The sequence below is a fragment of the Onychostruthus taczanowskii genome, unplaced genomic scaffold (assembly GCF_017590055.1).
Source record: "Onychostruthus taczanowskii isolate IOZ18803 unplaced genomic scaffold, ASM1759005v1 scaffold65, whole genome shotgun sequence".
In the NCBI taxonomy this organism is placed as follows: Eukaryota; Metazoa; Chordata; class Aves; order Passeriformes; family Passeridae; genus Onychostruthus; species Onychostruthus taczanowskii.
The window spans coordinates 4,874,128-4,895,649 of record NW_024504233.1 but is presented as its reverse complement, the minus strand read 5'-3'; positions in this window follow the sequence as shown (position 1 = coordinate 4,895,649).

Below are 21,522 nucleotides of genomic sequence, written 5' to 3'. Positions count from 1 at the left end.
TTTTCTAACACCATTTCAAGTGGAAAACACCTTGCCTTGCTATTTCAGTACTGCACAACCACAGCTGGAAACACACAGATTGCAGGCAACAGGCATGGCGTTACATTTAATATGAAAAACTTAAAATTTAAAAATTAACAAAAATTAATTTTAAGGGGTGAAAATGGCACCAATATTTTGCTAAAGCCATTCAAAATTTCAATTTGGAAAATGCAGCTGGCCCTTTGGAGGTACTTCTTTTTAAGGCTTTAATCACTGTGCAAAATATTCATCACTGTCATCTTCACTTTTCATCTTTCACATTTTCACTTTTTTCTTTTTCACTTCAGTTTTCTTTCTGCAGCAAGTTATGGCAGAAAGTTAAGACACTGTGTTCCTCTCCAGCCAGAGAGCCTAGACAGGGCTTCCCCATTCAAATCTTTGGTCCAACCCACTGAGTGAAGTTCTGCCCCAGACCATTTTTTGTTGTCCATACACCAAATGAGAACTGGCCTTGGACCAGAGAACAGAAACAGGAACAGGGATAAGACCCCAGCTCACTTCCTGCAACATCTGAGCTTTGTTGGGATCATGGTGGAGCTCAGCCTCTCATTCCTGAGCTCTTACGGGGACAGAAATGACAAGGACTGTCTGTGCTGAAGTTTTCCAGATGTTCCCCAACTCCTGCAGAGCTTTTTCCCCTCTGCCCCCACACTGGTCCTTGTGACCAGCCCTACAAGGGTCATTTCCCACCTCACCTTGCCCAGAATCCCTTTCCACTGAATGTTGGAGGGCTTTTTTCAGTCCCTGGCATCAATCAGAGCCTTTTACTTTGAGAGAGGAGACCCAGGGAGGAGAAGGGCTCCCAGGCACATTTCTGACCATGGTTCACTGTTTTCTGGGCTCCTCAGTGCCTCTGGCAGAAAATCACTGTAATTAAGTGTTAAAAGTTTGATGAGGAAACCTTTCCTCACACTGGAGGCTTCACCAGCCTCTTTTTGACAATGCACAAAAGTCACAAAATAAAAAGCTTTGGAATTTTCCAGCGTTTCTCTTTCCTTTAAAGCTTAAAAAAGAGCTTTTCAGGGAATAAAAAAAAACCAAACCAAACAACCAAACCGTCACCAAATTCAGTCCTCAGACATGGGAAACGCAGCTGAAGGAAAAATTTTTACAACTTTCCCCTCCCAAGAGCAGCTGGTCTCAATGGCATTCTTGAAGGAGCACAGAAGATCAAAGAGATATTAATTGGGATTCAATAAATATGGGGTGCTGGAACACAGGAAGCCCAACCTTAGGTTGCTGCTGTTTATCACACTTATTTAGGCCACTGAAGAGAACACTTCCTACAGCCTCTGACACCTCTGCTATCCTTCAGCCAAAATCTTCCTACGAATTTGAAGGTCCAACAAAAATTCATAAATCTGCAGATGTAAATAACTAGGATGTGTTTAAAATTTCCCAAGCAGAAAAGCAACTTATCAAAAGCAGTCTTTTCACCAAAATGTGTGAGTCTTGGAGACAAAAAAAACCAAAAACCCAAAGGGTTCTAAGTTAGTATTTATGGTCAAAATAGCTTCCCCACAGGGTTACTGCTCCTAGCACCAGCTGGCTTCCAGGTATTTTCCTGGCAGACTATTCCAAGTTGGCTGTAGGAGCTGTTCCAAAATGTTTCAATAATTAATCATTCTGTGAAGCAAGGATTTATACTTTCTTTAGAAATTGTAAATGTAAGGACTGTAACTGTCCATGTAATCAAACGCCCACTCACCAACCTTTTCTTTAGTCCTTCTCCCACAGCACACGCAGAGCCACAATAAAAGCAGGAATGACTCAAAATCTGGAGCACATGCTTAGGACACAGATTTGACATTCAAACCGACAGAACACAGGAAAACTCCAGAAATGTTTATTGCATCCTTAGATGGAAGATGAAAATTTTCACATGCAAAAATTTGCAAGAGACTGGGCACAAGGAAACCTCCCTGGTGTATTTTTATGACCTTTTATTTATAAAGGCTCAGTCACGTCTTGCATCTGAAATACAACACACACACCTGAAAAGCCTGAGAGAACAAAACCTGGGTGTTCCCACCCTCGGGTCAGAGCTCAGATTGCTAATTAGCACAATGGCAGTGCCCAGGGATTCTCCCCACACTGCAGCCTTTCTGGAGGGATAAATTACCCCATAGGAGTGGCAGTTTCTTTAAGGTCCTTATTTTACTGTGAAATATTGTGCCTTTACATGTGTACTGATTGCAAATTGGGCTGTAATTAATAGCCAGGCAAATATTTGGGTTTGGTGAAATGCAATGAGCTACCAGCCCCATCGGTGGGTGTGGGAGAGGTGACTTAAGTGACATATAACAGGTGGCATAAAAGACTGAGAATAGGAATGAATATGAGAAATGAATTCTGAGAATGGAATAACTCATTAGAAAGGAACATATGATCAGCTCTGCAACGGTCTCCATAATTCCCCAAACTGAGCAAAATGTTGCCATCAAATGAAATCATGAGAATTGTGGTGTGGTTTGGGGGAGAACAGAGAGGAAAGGAGGACTTCTGGTTGGGCGTTTATGGCCAAAGATGTTCCCAAGCCAACATCTGTCCCAAATTCTAAATCTCCAGGTTTTAGATGTAAAGGGAACACAGATGAGGGGGAGCAGACCCAGAGAAATTCACAGGAAGGAGAAGGGCACCAGGCTGAGCAGGAGTGCAGGAAATTAGGGGAAAATACACCAAAAAACTCTATCTGCCTCTTCAGCTGATGAAATCAGGAACCTGCTTCAATGGGGCTTTTGTAAGAAGCCACGTGTAACACTGAGTTACCTTCAAGTGTTGTTTGCTTGTTCAAATTTTCTCTTTTTTTGAAGTGAAACAGAAACTTTAATGAATTTATGGAAAAGAAAGTTTCAGAAAAAAAGGTGCACCCAAACACCTTTTACAACTGAAAATTCAAAGTTTCTCATGAGCAAATATTTTACTCCTCTTTCATAAAGGTGGAGAACAGGCAAGAGAAGCACAAGAGGCATTTTAAGATTTTTCTGGAGTCCAAAAGTGACAAAACAGAAGAATTAACACAACTCAGTACAAACTTTAAAGTCCATTGAAATAAATTTGTCCTGTGGAAGGTCTTACATTATATTTATCCTCCAAACATCCACCTGAAAGCAGCAATTCTGCCCTCGATTTACTGACTTAATTCCATCCACTTCAGTGCTGCATTTCCAAAGCAGCAGTTCACCTCAATGGAACCTAAAAGTTCTTCAGGGGAAACTCCTGAAAGCAACTTCTCCTTTGCAAAAGGACCTGCCCAAGATTTAATCTTCCCCTGAACAATTACTTCTGTTTGATGAGGAAAAAAACCCTCATAAAGTTGTTATAATTGGTGTCAGCTTAAACCACACACGAACTAAGAAATTAAGAATATCTCTATTAATACTGCTTTTGTAATGCAGTGTCTGTCTCCCAAAATGAACTCCAAGCACCTAAAAATAGCCACAAAAAACCTTTGGGGCAATATTACCTCTGAAGAATAAACAGCTCCAGAATTCTATTCAGCACACAAAATTCCTCTGCTCCACCCCCCTCCTGTTCACAGGCAAGGAGCCAATAAAATAGATTTGTAATTAAAATCCCTGGAATTTGTGCAGTCAAGCTCTTTATTAACATTATAATTTTTAGATGTTGAGTTAGCACAAGAACACCACTGTTCAGGATTTATCACTGCAGCTTTTGATTCTTCTTTCTACATTTAGCTCTTCCCACCATCTCCAAAGTTCTAAGCTAACCATAGTTGTTTTATTAGTGGAAAATTAAAGCGCCCACACAGATACTTTTTCTTAGAGAGTCTAAATTTTTTCCTGCTCCTGAAGAGTTTTTTCTTTTTCTTTTCCATTTATTTTCTGTGTGGCAATTACACAATTGCATGTTCAGTTTATTGTTTTATTTCTCTTGGAATTCTTCTAAAAACGACAGCCTTTCTCAGTAATGGCTTTAGTTTACTTTTCCTTTTCAAGAGATTTCCATCCAATTTGGATTAAATATAGCAATATATTGTTAAAAAAGAAGAACCTGTTTCCAGCTGCCAACAGTAGCTGGGAATGCACACCAAGAACTCTGCACAAATGAAAAGAGAAAGTCATCAAATAAAAAACTTCTCACATCGGGTAAAAATTCCTTTGAAAGGGCGTTAAAGCTGATATTCCAAAATCGTAACTTTGTATTAGAGATCCTACCCCAAAGGTAAGCAACATACAATAAATATAAACTAAATAAACTAAGTAAATAACATGATTTTTTTCATTTTAAATAAAGAAAGAAATTTAAAGCTAATTTTAACACAAAGCGAACACCCAATAAGGTATTAAAAAAAGAATGTATGTAGTCAGCAATTATACTGCTGTCTTTTGTGGTTTTTGTGTTTGAGGCACAAAAGCTCAGAGTCAAATCTCATAGACATGGATAAAGTATTTTTCCATATTTTCTCCTTTTACAGCATCCTTCCAAGGCAGCTTTGGATTGTTTTGGTGTTCAGGCTTGCCTTCCTGGGAACAAGACATGAAGAAGATAAGTTCTTTGAGAGTTTCACAGAGCACAGGGAACAGCTGTTGGTTTATGAAGGATCATGGCTAGAAAAGCATAATTTAAAATCTGTTTTTAAGCTCACGGTACGGAAAGGATTGTCATAAATTGAACAAGCAATTTGTATCTTCATTACTCCACAAAAAACTTGGCCTGAGATCAGGAACTGAATTTCACAATGAACTTGATTTTTAATTAGCTGAGCAGAGAAAAATGGGCTTTGCTCTGAACATGTGGCAAACTGAATAAACTGCGAAAGAAGAAATCTGTAATTTTGATCACAATGCTCTCTCTCCCTTTGTGAAAAATGAGTTTTTCTCATGCCTGAGCAGAACCAGCATGACCCCAGCACTTGGTCAGGATTAACCTCCTCTGATGAGTAAGGTCAGTGTGAGTCCATCCAAAATACTTAAGCAACCAAGTGCACACACAACATGAAAGTGAAGGGATAATATCAGTTTCTGCTGAGTGATGAGCACAGTCCACCCCGAGTGCGTGGATGCATTCTCAGAGTGTGAATTCACACGTACTCAGCCCAGCGGGATCCCACCAGGGAAAACTTGCCAGATGCTTGATTCAAGAGGAAAGATTTTCAATTAGCACAGTTAAATACCATTCTCTTCTCTTTCTGGGTAAAACAACGAAATGAAGAGCTTCTTGCAGCAGATTGTGCTAAGAAAGGTCATAATGAATCACGTCAAGAGTCCTTCAGACAATTTTAGAACAATTATTGCTGAGGAAGTTGATTCCTAATTTCCTCCATTAAAACCTTCCAGCCTCAGTCTAATAGTGAAGCACTAATAACCACCCAGCTTTCAAGTGTTCATTTCCAGCAAAATTCCATCTGTCTCAATGAAGAAGACAAGAACTGTGCTACCAAAGAAGCTAATTTGAAAGTTCCACTTGGTAAATGCCCAAGGTGTCATTGATACCTTACACAGACACTCTACAAGGATGGAAGAAACTCATTAAAAAAAAAAAAAAAAGGCAAAAACCTAATATTAAAAATGTTCCACAATTTAAGACAGCCATAACTGGATCAGCAGCAGGTGAATCAAAATTGGATTCTCTCTGCTTTCCAAAGGAAGGACAAGTGGCATGAAAGGCTGCACACTGAACCCAAGCAGCTGCAGTGGAACTGCTGCTGTCTGCACCCAGGGACAGCCCTGGGGCAGGGGCTTGAGAGGAAAATCATCTCATTGCTCTCCAGACTTCCTTCAAAGCCAATTTCTGCATGTCCCAGGGAGCACATGAATAATCTTCCTCTGGAATTTTATCAGGAGATTATCCAAACAAATGGGAAACTATCAAAACAAGTGTGATGTTGTTGTCTCCATGGTGTCCCCAGGCAAAGTAAAGATGCTGGAGGTGGCCTCAGCAGCAGCTGCTTCTGGGCTGGGAGGTCTTTACAGGGGCTGTAAGGATGGAAGAAAATCCTGGAGCAGGGACTGATGGAATACAGAGCAGCCAGGTCATTTTAAGTTACACTGCCAGGAGACAGGATTAATTATATCTGGATTATAATGGGAGGAGGTCCTCGCTCAGGAGAATTGGTATCTCCAGGTCACCAGACCTTTAGGACATGGCAGATTTGCTGCTTTCCAAGAGGGATCTGCCACATACAGGTGTCTCAAATACCTAGAAAATAAATAAATACCCACCCCAAAAAGCAGCAAACACAGGACAGTGGATCTCTTAACACCTGAAAATAAATTTGTGAGCACAATATTAAATATCTATAGCAAGATAGACATTAAAATATTTGGGGCAGCAAGTCAGCAGCCAGAGCAGCATAAATGCACTTTGCAACTTTTCCTCACTGAAGGAAAAAAAGAAAAGGAGATATTTGGTCTCATACTAAAATAGGATTTGCTACATTTCAGGGAAGAGATCAGAGTATAAACCCTTCCAACTCACAGAGAGGAACACTGAATTCCTCACATGCTGTGTTCATGCCTTCTCCTGCATTCCCTCTTTCAAGTCCTTCTAATTTGAGTCTCAGATTCAAATAGCTGCAATTATGGAACAATTCAATCACAGGGTAAGGGAAAGGAAAAATAAAACCCTCACCAGAGCACAGTTTGGCAGGGTGTGTTCTGCTTTAAACAAGGATTAAAATTAGAAAGATTGTTCAAAACCAAGTAAATTCATGCAAATTCCTAGAATATTGGATTATTTCTCTTTGTTACTCCTCAGCTGCAATAGGTTAGTCAGAACAGGAATTTGCCTTTCTGTGGGTGTTATTCAAAGCTTCTGTGCAGACACCTAGAAAATTCACCAGTTACCAAGGCTATGTTGGGATTTTAAGAACAATTAAAGCTAAATTTGTTATACTGGCTGAAGAGCTGAGAACAAAGCTGACAACCAGAAAGAAGCCTCTTTTACAAGCTCCCTTCTGCAAAGTTGAGCTGAGATCAGAAGAATCTCAATCTGATTCAGACTGAAATTATTGGGAGAAGCAAATTTGTCTTCATTTTATTGTCATAATAGCAACCAGCCCTTTGGCTGACGTTCCAGACTATTCAACCCCTATTCTGTTGTAAGGAATTTGAGACACACTGTGGAAAACTGTGATTAAATCCAGGTTTCTCATGAGAGTAGGACCCACTCCACCAGCACAGGCATTTCCAGGCATGGCCCACTCAGTGCAGAAATGCTTCCCACTGGATTATGCACCTTGGGTAAAATGTCAGGGGGACAGTACAATCTGGAGAGCCCATGCAGAGCTTGTTACCCGCAGGAGATCCTGGGAGATGCCCCCAGCAGGTTCCCTGCAGGCAGGCAGGAAGGGGCAGCAGGACATTTACACATCACCCACGTACCAACACCAAGGCGAAGTGACAAGTGGTGTAATTTGGGGATTTTCCAGCCTCAGAACAGAAAACTGGAAACTGAAAGAGGGTCATTGCAGCAACTGTGTTTTCTGAGTCAGGCACACACCCCAGCAGCAATGAAGAATTCTCATTTTGTTTGGTTTCAGAGGTATTGTCTTTGATGAAGGGTAGTCAAAGGTAAGTTTGGGCAGTTAATTATTTGTTTGGAAGTAGTCTGTCTAATTATAGTGTCAATTTTTTCAAACAGGTTACACTCAAAATGCCTAAAATGCATCAATACAGAACAGGCAGTGGGTGACAAAAGGGAACCCAAAACCCTGAGTTTATCTTTTCTTTTGCTGATGTTGTTCCTGAAAGAGTGACTGAGGTCAGGTTTCGAGTGAGGAACATGGTGCTGCAAAAGAACCTGCATTATGTCTGTGACCCTCCTGGTCACAGCTGTGCTGTCCAAAATCAAAAGAAATAAATAACCTAAGTTTAATGGATAAATTCAGTTTTAGTAAGGTGTAGCTCACTGAGCTGTGCTTAATGCCCAGACAAAAGTTGGACACGGGAGTCCTAAGGGACCTCGGTCTGTCACTGAGCTTTACATTGAAAAGCCAGAAAGGTATTGGGCCACAAGAAACAACCAGGAAAGAGTGACTGAGGTCAGGTTTCGAGTGAGGAACATGGTGCTACAAAAGAACAAAGCAAAGACATCCCTGTGTGATTAAGGCGTGTGAAACACCTCTTGAGGCAGTTGGCTGACCATGACAGTATTAAAAGTGGCAGCATTAACATTTCATGAGAGATTTCCCCCTGCCTCTACCTGAGTTACCCTTCTGCTACCACGCATTTAGAAACATTTTTTTTGTAATCACATCTCTTGCCAGGCGATTTATAAAGCAGAATGAGCAACGGCCAAACATTTACTAGAACTGTTGCTGAGCAGTGAACAAATTACCTGCTGTGCCACAGTAGGACAAACAAGCTGGGCTGCGTGGTCCATACATAAACACTAATGATCTCATTAACTCAATCCATTTCATTAATCACTACCAAAGTAAAGGCCACGCTTCTACCCTCTTCTGTCCCTGGGTACACTGCTCCTCTCAAATGAATGAGTTCAAAGTCATCCTCTTAAAACCTATCTGTGGTCACCACCTGGCTTGCTCACACTGAACCCTTGTGAAAATGTGGAGAGGTACTTTGCATATTCCCCTGCTAATTCCAAGAATTCAAATAAGTCCCCATTCTCTGAAAGTGACTCATTAGTTTTGAGTCCACCATCATCATTGTTTCCAGTCAAAACATCTCAAAAAGGAAGTTGCAGCAGCCAAGACAATCTAGCATTTGGAGAGATATTTTGACACCTTAGATCTTACCATGGAAATTTGCTCAGAAATTTCAATGAATCAGTAACCTGGAAAAATAACAAAATGAGTAAAATACAAACTACAATAGGTCATGATTCATTTTTTTTCACTGTTAAGGAGCTACGTGCACTCACCCCATGCTGAAGGACACGCTGGAGGAGGAGCAGGGCAGTGAGCAAGGAGAAACCCAAGGCAGCATCTGCACCAGCAAATGTCTGTGACACATCCCAGGTCCAGGGCCCCGTGACTGAAGGGGTGCTTTGACACCGGAATGATGAATCCAGTCGGAAAATAAGTGGACAAAGGAAGAGAGCTCAGCTGACGGAGTCATCTCCTCACAGCAGGGATCTCTTCCGAGGCATTGGGCAATGTGTTTTGCTCTTCAGGGTGATGTTGAATGTTAAACCCAGTGAATAACAGGCTCTGCAGTCATTGCCAGCCCCAGCAGGCATTGAAAATGGTGAATCCTTTCCTTCCAAGCCTGGAAAAGAGGTCAGGTGGGGAATATCACTGAGGGGAAACCTTTTGGGTTTATTTGCTGATTGTTTCTGCTTGGCGGGGGAGAGGAGTTAGAAGCCATCTGGACAATTTTAAGTGAAAATTGCCAGGCAGGCAGGGCTCGTGTGGGCAGCCCCGAGATGGCATCGGCTGCGGAGCATCGCCACCCCAACAGGGACGGCCCCCAACGGTGCTTTACCAGCCCTGGAAAAAACTGTGTGCTGTTTTGATTTTCTTCTTCAATATGTCACTACAACCTCTCTAACTGGGCCATGTCCATCTCCAGAGCCATCAGAGATTGGCTCTGTGGCCATAGTGGAAGCTTCTAGAAGCTTCTCACAGAAGTTACCCCTGTGCCCGCCCCCGCTACCAAAAACCAGGCTGTGCCAAATCAACACAATGGATCAGATCAGAGGTTCCAGCAGGAAAAAAAAAAGGTGGTTTACTGATTTAGAAGTTCACAATTGGCCTAATAGAAAGGGGAGAGGAAAGAGAATTAAATATGCTTATTTTAAAAAATTTTATGTACATAACATGTCCTCAAGAATCCATCCAGTGTGCCAGACAGCTCCATAGCTGGCATGGCTGAAGTAAATTTTCTGAACATAATTTTATCTACACTCAGGTAACTTCAGAGAATAAAGTACTTTTTCTTCAAGAAGAAAACAAAAACAAAATATGTTTTCAGAGCACAAGCATTTCTTTAATTTCAGAAACTGAAGTCATAGCAGGTCAATGTGAAGAAAAACAAAACCAGAAATATCCATTTTTCCTTGCACTGGTTCCCTAAAACCCTGTGCTGAGGCCTCTTGAGCTAGGAAAGCAGAAAGTTTCTTTGGCTGTAAGTATAAAATCAGAATCCTTATGGTTGGAAAAGACCTCCCAGACCATTGAAAATCAATCAAGTTATGTGACCGCCCTTTATTGATCATTGGCAGTATCTGCTCCAGTGTTTGTGTACAGGGATTACACGACTGTTTCTAATTTTTCTTTGGGAAGCAGCTCTGGAAAGCAGCCCTTCTCCACAGGGTTTGCAATAGCTCAGACACTTTTAATCCTGGGGAGATGCTGCTGCTGAGTCCGTGGTGCTCCTGCCCTGCATTGGCTGCGTTCCCACCCTGTGCTGTGCTCCCGGGGACTCCCCACATGTGTGCACAGCTGCAGGGGCTCAGGACAGTGGGAAAACCACTCTGGCATTTCGAGGAGTGGGGAGAAAGGAGGGAGGCTTGATGGCTTTCCTCCCAGCCCCCTACAGTCTGACACCAGCCTGATTTCCTGCTGTCTGGAGACCAGGGTGGGAGTGCCAGGGTGGGCTGTGACTTTGCCTAGCAATTATCTCCCATCTTTTGGTAACATGCTCTACCCTCGTCCTTCGCAGTCAAGAGCTGTCCTGACACAGATGTTCTCTGAAGTGGCTCTGGAGCTGCTCTCCACTTCAGTTGGGGATTTCTGTTGTTTTTCTTTAAATATTTATATTGGAGCAACCCACTGAAATATCCAAATGTATACACAAAGAACCCCAAAGCAGGAGGAGACAGCCAGTCCTACCTCCTTCATCTCCTTGTTTTCTTGCTGCAGCAGAGAGAAGCCAAAATACATGTCTGGAAGGGGTCAACACCCAAACCACTGGAACATGGGAATGAGGTTTTTCCATTACTAGATAGAGCCTTATCTACCACTTTGGAAAAGATTCTCAAGCCTTACCAGTGAGAGATTAGGGGAAAGTCAGCAAAAATGAGAAAACGTCTCCTTCCAACAGCTCCTGCTTCACCTGTTTCAGTTTATGAAACTACACAAAAAACCCTATAGGCAGAAAAAATATAGGAGAAGATAATAACCACAACCTTTGGTAACAGCTGTGGGATGTATTTGACTTGGAGAGGGGTTACGATGTTAAGGAAGCTTTAAGCCGTTTTTGTGGTCCCCTAAGCCCAGGCCAGATGTGTCTGCTCAGCCATGGAACATAAATTACAGCATCCTGCTGGAATTTAAGCCAGTTATCCATAACCCCAGGGGCTGCTGAAAGCGTGTGAGCAGCAAGTGCTTCTTGCAGGATCACTCTCCACCTGTTGCCAAGGAGGGAAGGGAGGAAGAAGAAGATATCTTTTTAAAGTGTTTAGTCTATTTTCAATTGCCTGTAAAACTGTGATTATTAAACCTGGAAAGAGCAAGATACATTCATTTCACCTTAAGCCTTCACTTCGCTCATCCTCCTTTCAGGTACTTGCATCATCCATAGTTTCCTCATCGCTGCCTGTCATTGCTACTTAGAAGTCCCACTACTTGTGAAGGGGTACATCTCTGCAGAACAATTCAGTGGTATTTGCCTTGAGAGAAAAATGAACTCTGTGCCATAAAAACCAAACGTTTACGCACAGTTTTCTCTCTCTCTGCAGTTCCCCCAGTAAATCATGTGCTGGCCCAGCACACCCAGTCCGAGGTGGTGCTGACACTGCTGTGCAGGCTCTTCAGAAGTCCTTTGATTGCCACTATGAAAACAGCTGAATTCTCACTTGCCTCTTTCCTCTTGCTCCTGTTACAAGGCCAATAGCGGAAAGGTGTGATATTAACCCCGCACACACCTCCATGGATTTCTCCAGTGGGAACACCCCAGCACAGCTGTACAGTATTTTACATGGAATCCCAGAATGGTTTGGGATGGAAAGCACCACAGAGCTGATATTATTTCACCTCCTTGCATGGGCAGGGACAGCTTTCACTGTCCCATGTTGCTCCAAGCCCCATCCAATCTGGCCTTGGACACTTCCAGGGATCCAGGAGCAGCCACAGCTTCTCTGGGCACCCCATGCCAGGGCCTCCCCCCCCTCATACTCAGCTTCTTCCTCACACACAAAGTTTCACGTGCGTGTCCTGGTGAGACTTCCCTGGATGGATTTCTTTTATTCAGGACACCCTGGAGTTCAGCTGCACTTCATGAATCACTGCTGACAACGAGAGATGGTGATGCATCGAGCACGTTCCTCTCTCGACCGACAGCTGATGACGGTGAAGTTTTAATTCCCCCCCTGGATTCCATGGCCTGGGATTTCTCAGGGTTAAGGGGGTTAGGTGGTGAGACCAGGGGATTTCAGTGGGCACTCAGCCACAATATTACACACACATCCTATATGCTCTGGTATGTCCTGACCAGATGCTGGTTTACAAGCAAATTCCTATTGCTCGTGTCACAGGCTTTGGGCTCCTGACTTATAAACATGGGACAGCTGCAGGGATCACACACAGCACAGGAGTTTCAAAAGGCCACTCCTAAATCTCAAGGTGGGCAGGGCTTCAAGTTTTCCTGAGTGAGTTGCTGTGAGATGAAAGATTGCCAGAAGAGACAATGCCATCACACTGGAGGGTTCTACTCCAACTAAATGAGAGTCTTGACCATGGAGGTCCTTCTGCCTTTCCATCTTTATATTAAACTCTTTGGGCAGAAGATCTGGTGAGCTCATCCAACCTGGCAATATCAGATCCACAGAAAGATAAGAAAAAAAATGTAACTACATATGAAAACTAAAGCCCTGCAGACCTTTTTCCTTCTGTTGAATAGTGATCATCTTCTCATGTGGAAAAGAACTTGAAGTTTAAATACTCACAGTGATTAGCCAAGCGATCATTACTGACAAAATAAGGACCAAGCAATAATTGTCAGCATTTCCCTGGATGCTTTATGATGCAGTTGGTAAAGGAAGAAATAGTGCCAAGACTGATTCCTGTGTGCATTTCTACAACCTCTTCATGAGCCAAGTTAAAAGGGCCTCCGTTAGATATTGACAGTTCCATTTATAATAATCTGCAAAAGATTCTTTGTTCAGAAATTACCTTCAGATCATCCTCTTTCCTGAGAGCCAGCCTTTAAACATGCATCTAAATAACCATATTTTGATATATTCTGCATCTAAATAACCATATTTTGATATATTCTGCAGCTGCACATTTCTGAGCAGAGGAACATGCCACTCCCAGCATTCCCACTGCTCAGGAAATAAAACTTGGGAGAGATGTTCACAAACATTAATTCTCACATCTAAAATCTAACTGCTATGGATTTCCACAGCCAATGAAAATAAAGTAGCTGCTTATGAGTTATTTTACAGAAGTTTTTAGAACTGCAAGATTTTGAGGCAAGATTTTGATTAGGCTGCAGTGCTGGTAAAGAAAAGATCCAAACTCTTGGAGGCTTATGGAAAAAGGAAAGAGCCTTCAGCACAGACATGTTAACACATAAATCAGGCAAGAATGGGAGCCAACACAAGTATGATTTAAGAAATACATTAGTTTAAGTAAGAGAGAAAGTAAAAGCCCCAGGAAACAGAGAAAACAATCTCTTTCCCTTAAAATCTGGGATCTGCCAGATTACAGAGTTGTTGTGCACGTTGCCATTAACACTGTGCCAAGACAAGGCAGAAATCCTCCCCTTCAGGTAGTGGCTGGTAGGTTGCACAAAGCAACTCTTTGAAAAGGCAGATGAGGCAACAGAAATGCCCAAGGACAGCAGAAAAGGCCAAGGGCCTATTTGTAGTCCGTTCCTATCTTTTTGAGTTTGGGAATCTGACATGCCAGTGAGCCAAAGGAAGCAATTAGCCCATTGTTGTAGTGGTACCTGAGCAAAGGCAGAGACTTGAAAGAGAGCTAAAGACCATGAAATAGGAATATCCATGAAAAGGACTGGTAAAGAAAGATTCAAGAGCCTTGTGAAGGGCAAAAACTACAAGAAGGGACAACAAAACATAAATGTAGGAAACATTTCAAGCTGAAGTTTGTAACACGGAACCTCAGGATCTGTCCTTGTCCCTTAAAAAGCAGAGTTAGCACATTATCCCACTCCAGATTTTTACTAAGTCACATGCATGAAAAAGAAATTGGAATCTCAAATACCCAAGGCAAAGAGTTCACAAAAGACCTGAAATCTCAAAAATTCTTTACAAACTTTGTTTAGGATCACACATGGATAAGACAGAGTCTGTTTAGATAACTCACTGCACTAAAAAGGCAGATCTTGATTGAAAAAGTAATTTTCAATTCATTAAACTTCTGTAATTTTTCATTTCCTCCAAGGAAGCAGAAGCAAGAAGTCAAATTCTGCCAGGTCTAAATTTATGTGGAACACAAACATAGATCTCTCACACACACACACACACACATATATATATATACACATACATATGGTTTATGTTGTTCTATGTATAGAACAACATAAACCAGCACATGCACCTGAGCCCCAGATTCTTTAGCAAAAACTCAGACAGAAAAAGCCCCGAACTTTAGCTCCCAGGGAACATGTTCCATGACTCCAGCTCAGAAGACAAAATTACAAGTTTACTTCTCCACTGAAAACACTGGGCTGGAAGTTCCTGGGAAGCAGTAACCATGGAGCCCACGCTATCCCATTTTTTTACTGTCACTTCCCAGAGTTCAACAGCACTACGCTGCAGTCCTTTTTTTTTTTTTTTTTTCTGTACGAGCTGGACAGTGCAGGAGCTGCCAAGAAACCTCTTTGCTGTCCATAATGACCCTGGGCCTCCCTGGCCGGAGGGGCGGCTCGGCGCTGTTAAACTCTTCCGTGACGCAAGGGATGGGCCCGATGAACAACAGAGGGCTCCTTCCAAAGACCTCTCTGTGATTATGTGCTGATTAAATACCTGCGTGTACTGCTGCCTTATTTCCCCATTTTGCTCCAAATTCATCAGGCTTGGCCCTGCATCACTTTGTGACGTGCAGTGTTATGTCAGGACCTATGAATAATTGTCCCTCTCCCCTGTGTGTCTGCCCTGGCAAGTTCTGCCCCTTTTTTTTTTTGTCCATCCCCTGGTTTTATAATAAGTTTTACAATAATTTTCTCCCTGTGTTGTAACCATAGACCTCCCACCAGACCTTGCACACAGAGAACCAGCACAAGCAGCCTGACATCCAGATTCCCCAAAGAGCTGCTGAAATGATGCCTTGGATAAACTGCACAAACCCCATATTAGCACAGGCAGTTAGAGCTTCACTGCTGCCCATTTCAACTTTAAATAAACTTTGGAGGAGCAGCTGGACATTGGAGAGAAATCTGAGAAGGAGCTTAAGGAGACCAGCAAGGCCTGCACTCAGCTGTTAAGAAATGGTTTGTTTGGGTTTGCTTCAAAACAGGCAAATAGGAGAGAGATGCAAAAGGCCCTTGCTGGGCTCTCAGAGCCTGCCAGAGCTCCAGGAGCATTTGGACAATGCTCTCAGGGATGCACAGGGTGGGACTCTTGGGGTGTCTGTACATGGCCAGGGGTTGAAGTCCATGATCCCTGTGGGTCCCATCCCACTCAGGATATTCTGTGAATCCACAGCTGTGCACAGAGTGGCTCTCCACATCACCCATGTGTACTCTGATCTTTGGAATCATCATCCAAAGCAGGGAGGGATGGGTGTGTTCCTGGCTCTGGGAAACAGCAGGCTCAGCTCCAAGCTCTTTGTAGCAGGAACAGTGACATCCTGGATGCAGACATTCACCTACTGCAGGGTGCAGCTGCCTGTCATCCTGACAGAGGTCTGTGTGACAAATTAATGTCCACAGGAGATTACCTGGACCCTGCTAGGGGAAAACTTCCCATTTGCTTTCAAAACCTTCACTGAACCATGTATGGAGCTCTGGTTAATCCTGGGAAAGATGAAAGCTGGCCCCACTTGATTATCACAGCTTTTGAATAATGGGGTGACTGATGGGTCAGTTTACCCTGTTCACTTTTGAACTTGATGCTTTTCTCTGTGAAAATACTTTCATTTTGTTACACATGTTTGCAATAGATTTCTGTAAATCTTTACACCTCACCCATGGCAGTGAGGTGCCACATTGTTGACATCCTCGTTGACACTGCCTTCATGATGCCAAAATGAGACTGAAGGTCAGCATGCCCAGGAATCGGGATGCTGGTCGGGTGGCAAATGGGACATCCCTGGCCATGAGTGCTGGCACGCAGAAAGACAGTGGTGTCCCAGACAGCATTCCCAGAGTGTGGGCAGCAGGAAAGGGGGGATTCTGCCCCACTCAGGTGAGACTCCACCTGCAGAGCTGCCCCAGCCCTGGGGCCCAGCACAGGAGGACATGGATCTGTTACAGTTGATCCAGAGGGACCACAAAAATTTTCAGAGGGCTGGAGCACCTCCCCTATAAAGAACAGTTGAGAGAGCTGGGTTTGTTCAACCTGGAGAAGAAAATGCTCTGGGGAGAACTTACTACAGCCTTTCAGTGCCAAAAGAGAGCTTAAAAGAAAGGTGGAGAGAGGTTTTTACTATGATCTGTAGTGGTTTTAGGATGAAAGGAGAAATTTAGATTAGATTTTAGGAGGAAATTCTTTGATATGAAGGTGAAGAGGCCCTGGCACAGGATGCTGTGGCTGCCCCTGCATCCCTGGAAGTGTCCAAGGCCAGGTTGGATGGGCTTGGAAAAACCTGGGCTGGTGGAAGGTGTCCCTGCCCATGGCAGGGGTGGCACTGGATGGGCTTTAAGGTCTCTTCCAGTATGAAGAACGCTATGATCTTATTGAGGAGTGGCAAAATGAAGGTCATACATCACTGTTGTGGAACCACATCATGGCAAACCCCTAGGGAAAGACAAAGGGAGAATTGCTTCATCTCACTCCAAGCTGCCATTAATGTTAGTAAGCAGAGGCTATCAGCAGTAGTGAAAGAGGCATAAAAGTCTCATTACGTGGCAACAAATCAGTGTAGAAACTGCATCATTTAACAGCTCCCAGCCTCACCCTTTACCCATTGTTCTGGTGAAAGAATTTGCTGCCTAAACACACCAAGCCAGCAGAAACTGAGGTGTAAGGGGAACATTTCAGTGCCTTAGGTAACAGTGCTCCTTTCCAGCTTCAGATTCCAAAGAAAATCTGAAAGAAAGCGATCTTCATTTTTGTTGTTGTAAATTGAGAAAGCCATACATCATGCTGCCCTATGCACCTATTTAAAAATTTAAAAAATAATTAAAAAGTAAGATTGGGAAGTTAACTTAATAAAAAGTTAGGGGGAGCATATCTGGGTGCAAACAGGATTTCAACACTCAGAATCCCTCAGCCACTGCCAAGATGCTTTAGGAGGAGACAACACCTTTAAGGAGGGAAAATTAATATTACAAATGATGTATAACTGCTTTTAGCTGAAGATTTCCACAAATACATTTCCAAAAGCTCTGGGTGCACCACACTTTCCACAATCATTTCATTGATAACCTACCCTCCACAGAAACTTCCCAAGAACTATTCAATTACATCAATTGGTTTGATGTTTGTAGAATAACGGTCAGTCTTCAAAGAGGGATTAGGCCAATTTAATTACAGGAACACAGAGAACTACTAATTAAAATACTATTAATTCTCACCTCACTTGCCTTGTGAAAGCATACAGAAATTAATTTAAAATAACATATTTAACTGTGTTTAGGAACATTACCTGTGGTTCATGTAAAGAACATTTGAGGAGACAATTCCTTACAAAACACAGCCTGGTTGTTGAGTGACGGCTCTTACACTTTCCTCACTCAAAACCACTCCACAGACTTTATTTCCCCAAATATCTTCCATAATTTCTGGTAGACAGTTTGTGTAATTGCTCTCATGCTGTTACTACCCCTGACAGATCACAGGGGTGGGTGTCAGGATAAAGAGGGAGCGCTTCGTTCCAAAGCACATCACTGAAAACATTTCATGTGCTCAGCCAGCAAAAGACTGCATAAAATATATGTAAGATGATAACTACAGACACAGTTATCACTCTGAATTATCCTCTACTCCTCTTTAAGATATGCAAATATTTTACAAAATGTCAAGTTCTTGGGAGTTTTTTTAAATACCATGTTTGATCTTCTAAAATCTGTTAAAGGTGGCAAAGCTTATTGCTGTACCAATATACAAACCAGCACCTTCCTGCTCAGGGACGCCTTTAGAAGCTCAGAAGAGATGAATGTAACGTTTTTATCCCAGGGAAGGGGGGGAAGCGCCTCTGAAGCAAAGAGGACAGAGACGGCAGAGCTCCAGCACCCAGCTCTGCTTTCCCAGGGAAACACCGACCTCTATGGGCAACACGGAATGGTGCAAAACAAAGGACTGAAGAAAGGCCAAATGCTGGAGAAAAAAAGCAACATAAAAAGCTCGGTGAACCTGTCTGGAAGTCATTATACTGATGGAGGATATGGATAGGGATCGTCTCTCTGGATGCAGCGATGGGCTGCAGGAGCAGTTACACCTCTCCCCAAACGCTTTCAGCAGTTTTGCATTGACCCTTGCTGGAACAGATTTTGGAGGCGAACAGCTCCATGTACAAAGCACTCCTAAAAGCAAGGGGATGACTCCCTAAAGGCACCTTCCAGTGCCTGATCCCCTCTGGCTCCCGGTCTGGCGCACCTCAGGCGTTCCTGAGCCCACAAGGGAGTGCAGATGTCTCCGCTGCACACCAACACTGGAACCCAGCCTTGCCAAGGCATCGCTCGAGGCACACAGGCTGGGCAGCCAGGACGAAGCAGCAGAAGTCCCATGCCAGAGGATGGCCAGTTGGGAATATGGCTTCTCCTCATCCCTCCTGAAAGGCAGGAAGGTCAGCAGGAACAGAGCCATCGTCTGTGGTTGTGTTTGAGGGTCCAAGGACGAGGGAAGAGATGAGAATATTGACTCCATGTTTCAGAAGGCTGATTTATTATATTATGATATTATATTAAAATGCTATACTAAAACTGTACTAAAAGAAATAGAAAGAAAGGATCCATCAGAAAGCCGGAAAGGCAAGGAAGGAATGATAACAAAATGTTGTGACTGCTCACAGCCTCGACACAGGTGGCTATGATTGGTCATCAGGTGAAAACAACCCACATGGACCAATGGAAGATGCACCTGTTGCATTCCACAGCAGCAGATAGTTATTGTTTACATTTCTTTCCTGAGGCTCCTCAGCTTCTCAGGAGAAAATCCTATGGAAAGGATATTTCATAAAATATCACGGCGACAATCGTCCTGGGTGATGGAGACTGGGCCACAGTGGGAGCGAAACCAACACACCAATTATGGCACAAACTGAAAAAATACAGCTGGGCAGTGGATGGCTGGGCAGTGGGGAGGTGTCAGTCTCTCCCTGACAGCAGGAGACTGCTCTGACCTCTTCAGTGCAAAAACAACTAAATTGGCCATGATTTTAAGCCTTGTTTTGCCTCAGACCTGCAACAGGGCAGGATGCTGCAGCTCCTTGACAAATTGGGACAAATTGGGAAACACAGTGCATCTCTTACTGCTCTGCATCTTAATCTTCCTTAACTTAATGACAAGGATGCAAACAAATGGAGTTTTCCTAATTGGTTTAGGATCAGTTTCCATTTCAAGATTTAATCCATCTTTTTGCAACAAAGGGGCTTTTTGAGCCAGTGATGAACAACTGTAATTTTGTAGATATTCTTGCAAGTGCAAATTCTTCATCATTAGATATAAAACTATCACAAAATAACACCAGTAATCAATTTTTTGGACATATATTTTGTCTGAAATTGTGGCATGTACAGTGCAGTCGGTAGCAGTGAAAATGTAATCTAAATTAAGAACATTAAGGGCATTAAGGGTTTTAACCTAAAGCTGTAGAAGCAAGGAAGCAAGAAGCAAGGAAGAAAGAAAAATATATGAAAATAATACTAATAATAACATTTTTTTTTAAAAAAAACAGAGATAGAAAACCAGGAAAACCCTAAAAATTTAATAAAGCTTACCAGTTGGAAAAGACTAAATTGTTTCAAAATGTCATTTTTAGGCCTGACAAAGCTTTTTTGGAGATGCTACTTTGAAAGGTTTCCTCCACAGGCACACTGAAAATTTTTAATGGTGTTTTTTTTAATGTTTCTGTGATTTGCAGCAGGGGGAACCTAGAGGGTGGTAGAGTTAAATCATATCCAGGCCTTGCACCAAAATAAGAGAACATCTCACAGTCTGAAGTTGCAAAATTGGACAAAACAGCAAAAAGTAGAAGGTTCAACATTTAGGAAAAACAGTATTCAATATCCTGGTCAAATACAAAGCAGTCTTCTATGGAATGCCAGCTCAAATCTTCAAAGAACTGGAAGCTGACAAGTTCATACTTCGGAATTCCCTGCATGGCTCCTTTCCCCTGTCTGTGTCTTCCTGTGGGGCCCTGGAAAAGCTCCATCAGCTCCTTCACTGCTGAATTCAATTCTGCCTACACAACACTATGAATTTATATGTTTTCACAGGGAATGAAATTTCTTGGTTTGCCCTTTGGAAGCGAGCTAAGTGAGCTTCTCAGTTTAATGGGATCTTCCATTAAAAATTAACTATCTCATAAAAGACATTTAGATAGTCCATAAGGAAGTGAGAGGAATGGAGAACCTGGAATCTCTGGCAGCTCATGCATATCAGGTAGGAAATAACTCTTAGTAAAGAGTGACACTGAAGTCCCAGAGTGGATTGGGTTGGAAGGGGCCTTAAAGCCCATCTCATTCCAACTCCCTGCCTTGGACAGGGACACCTTCCACGAGGCCAAAAGGGAACAAAACCAGGCAAACAAGCAAAGAACAACTGTACATAAAATTCTACATAAATGCTGGAAGTTGGGGGGAAAGTGTCACTGAACTGGAACATCTCATTTTAAAATAATAAGAATTTGTTGCCATTTTAGCTTTCTTGGAACTGTGTGGTTTTTTTTTAAAGCTGGGGCTCCAGTCCAAGCCCCTGCTCAAGCAGGGCCAGCTAGACCACACTACCCAGGAATCACCAGCTGGATTTGAGAAACTCCAAGGACAGAGGCTGATAACAATCCTGATTACACCCAATTGTGAAAATGACCCCTAACTTGATCCTGGGAGAAGGAGGGGCTTTCCTTGTCCCAGCCTTTCTGCCATCAGGAAGATGAGGCTTAATGAAGACAGGTTTTAACAAGTACTCAGACCTCTGGAGAGCTTTCCATGCTATCAGAATTAAAGCTTGGATAACCTAAGCCACCAACCAGCCAGCCACTCCAGCAACCCCTCCAGAGACACAATTCCAGAAGCTCTGGGTACCCTGCAACTCTTGCTCAACGTTCAAATGGAGCAATAACCCTCAAGATTGCACCTGTGAAGGATGTTGTCTATATAAGCTTTTTAACTGGTTCAAGTTTGCTGATTTTGGTTAGACAGGGAGTGATAGGAATTGTTCCCTGTAAGGGTGGAGAGGCCCTGGTACAGGATGCTGTGGCTGCCCATGCATCCCTGGAAGTGTCCAAGGATGGGGCTTGGAGCAACCTGGGCTAGTGGAAGGTGT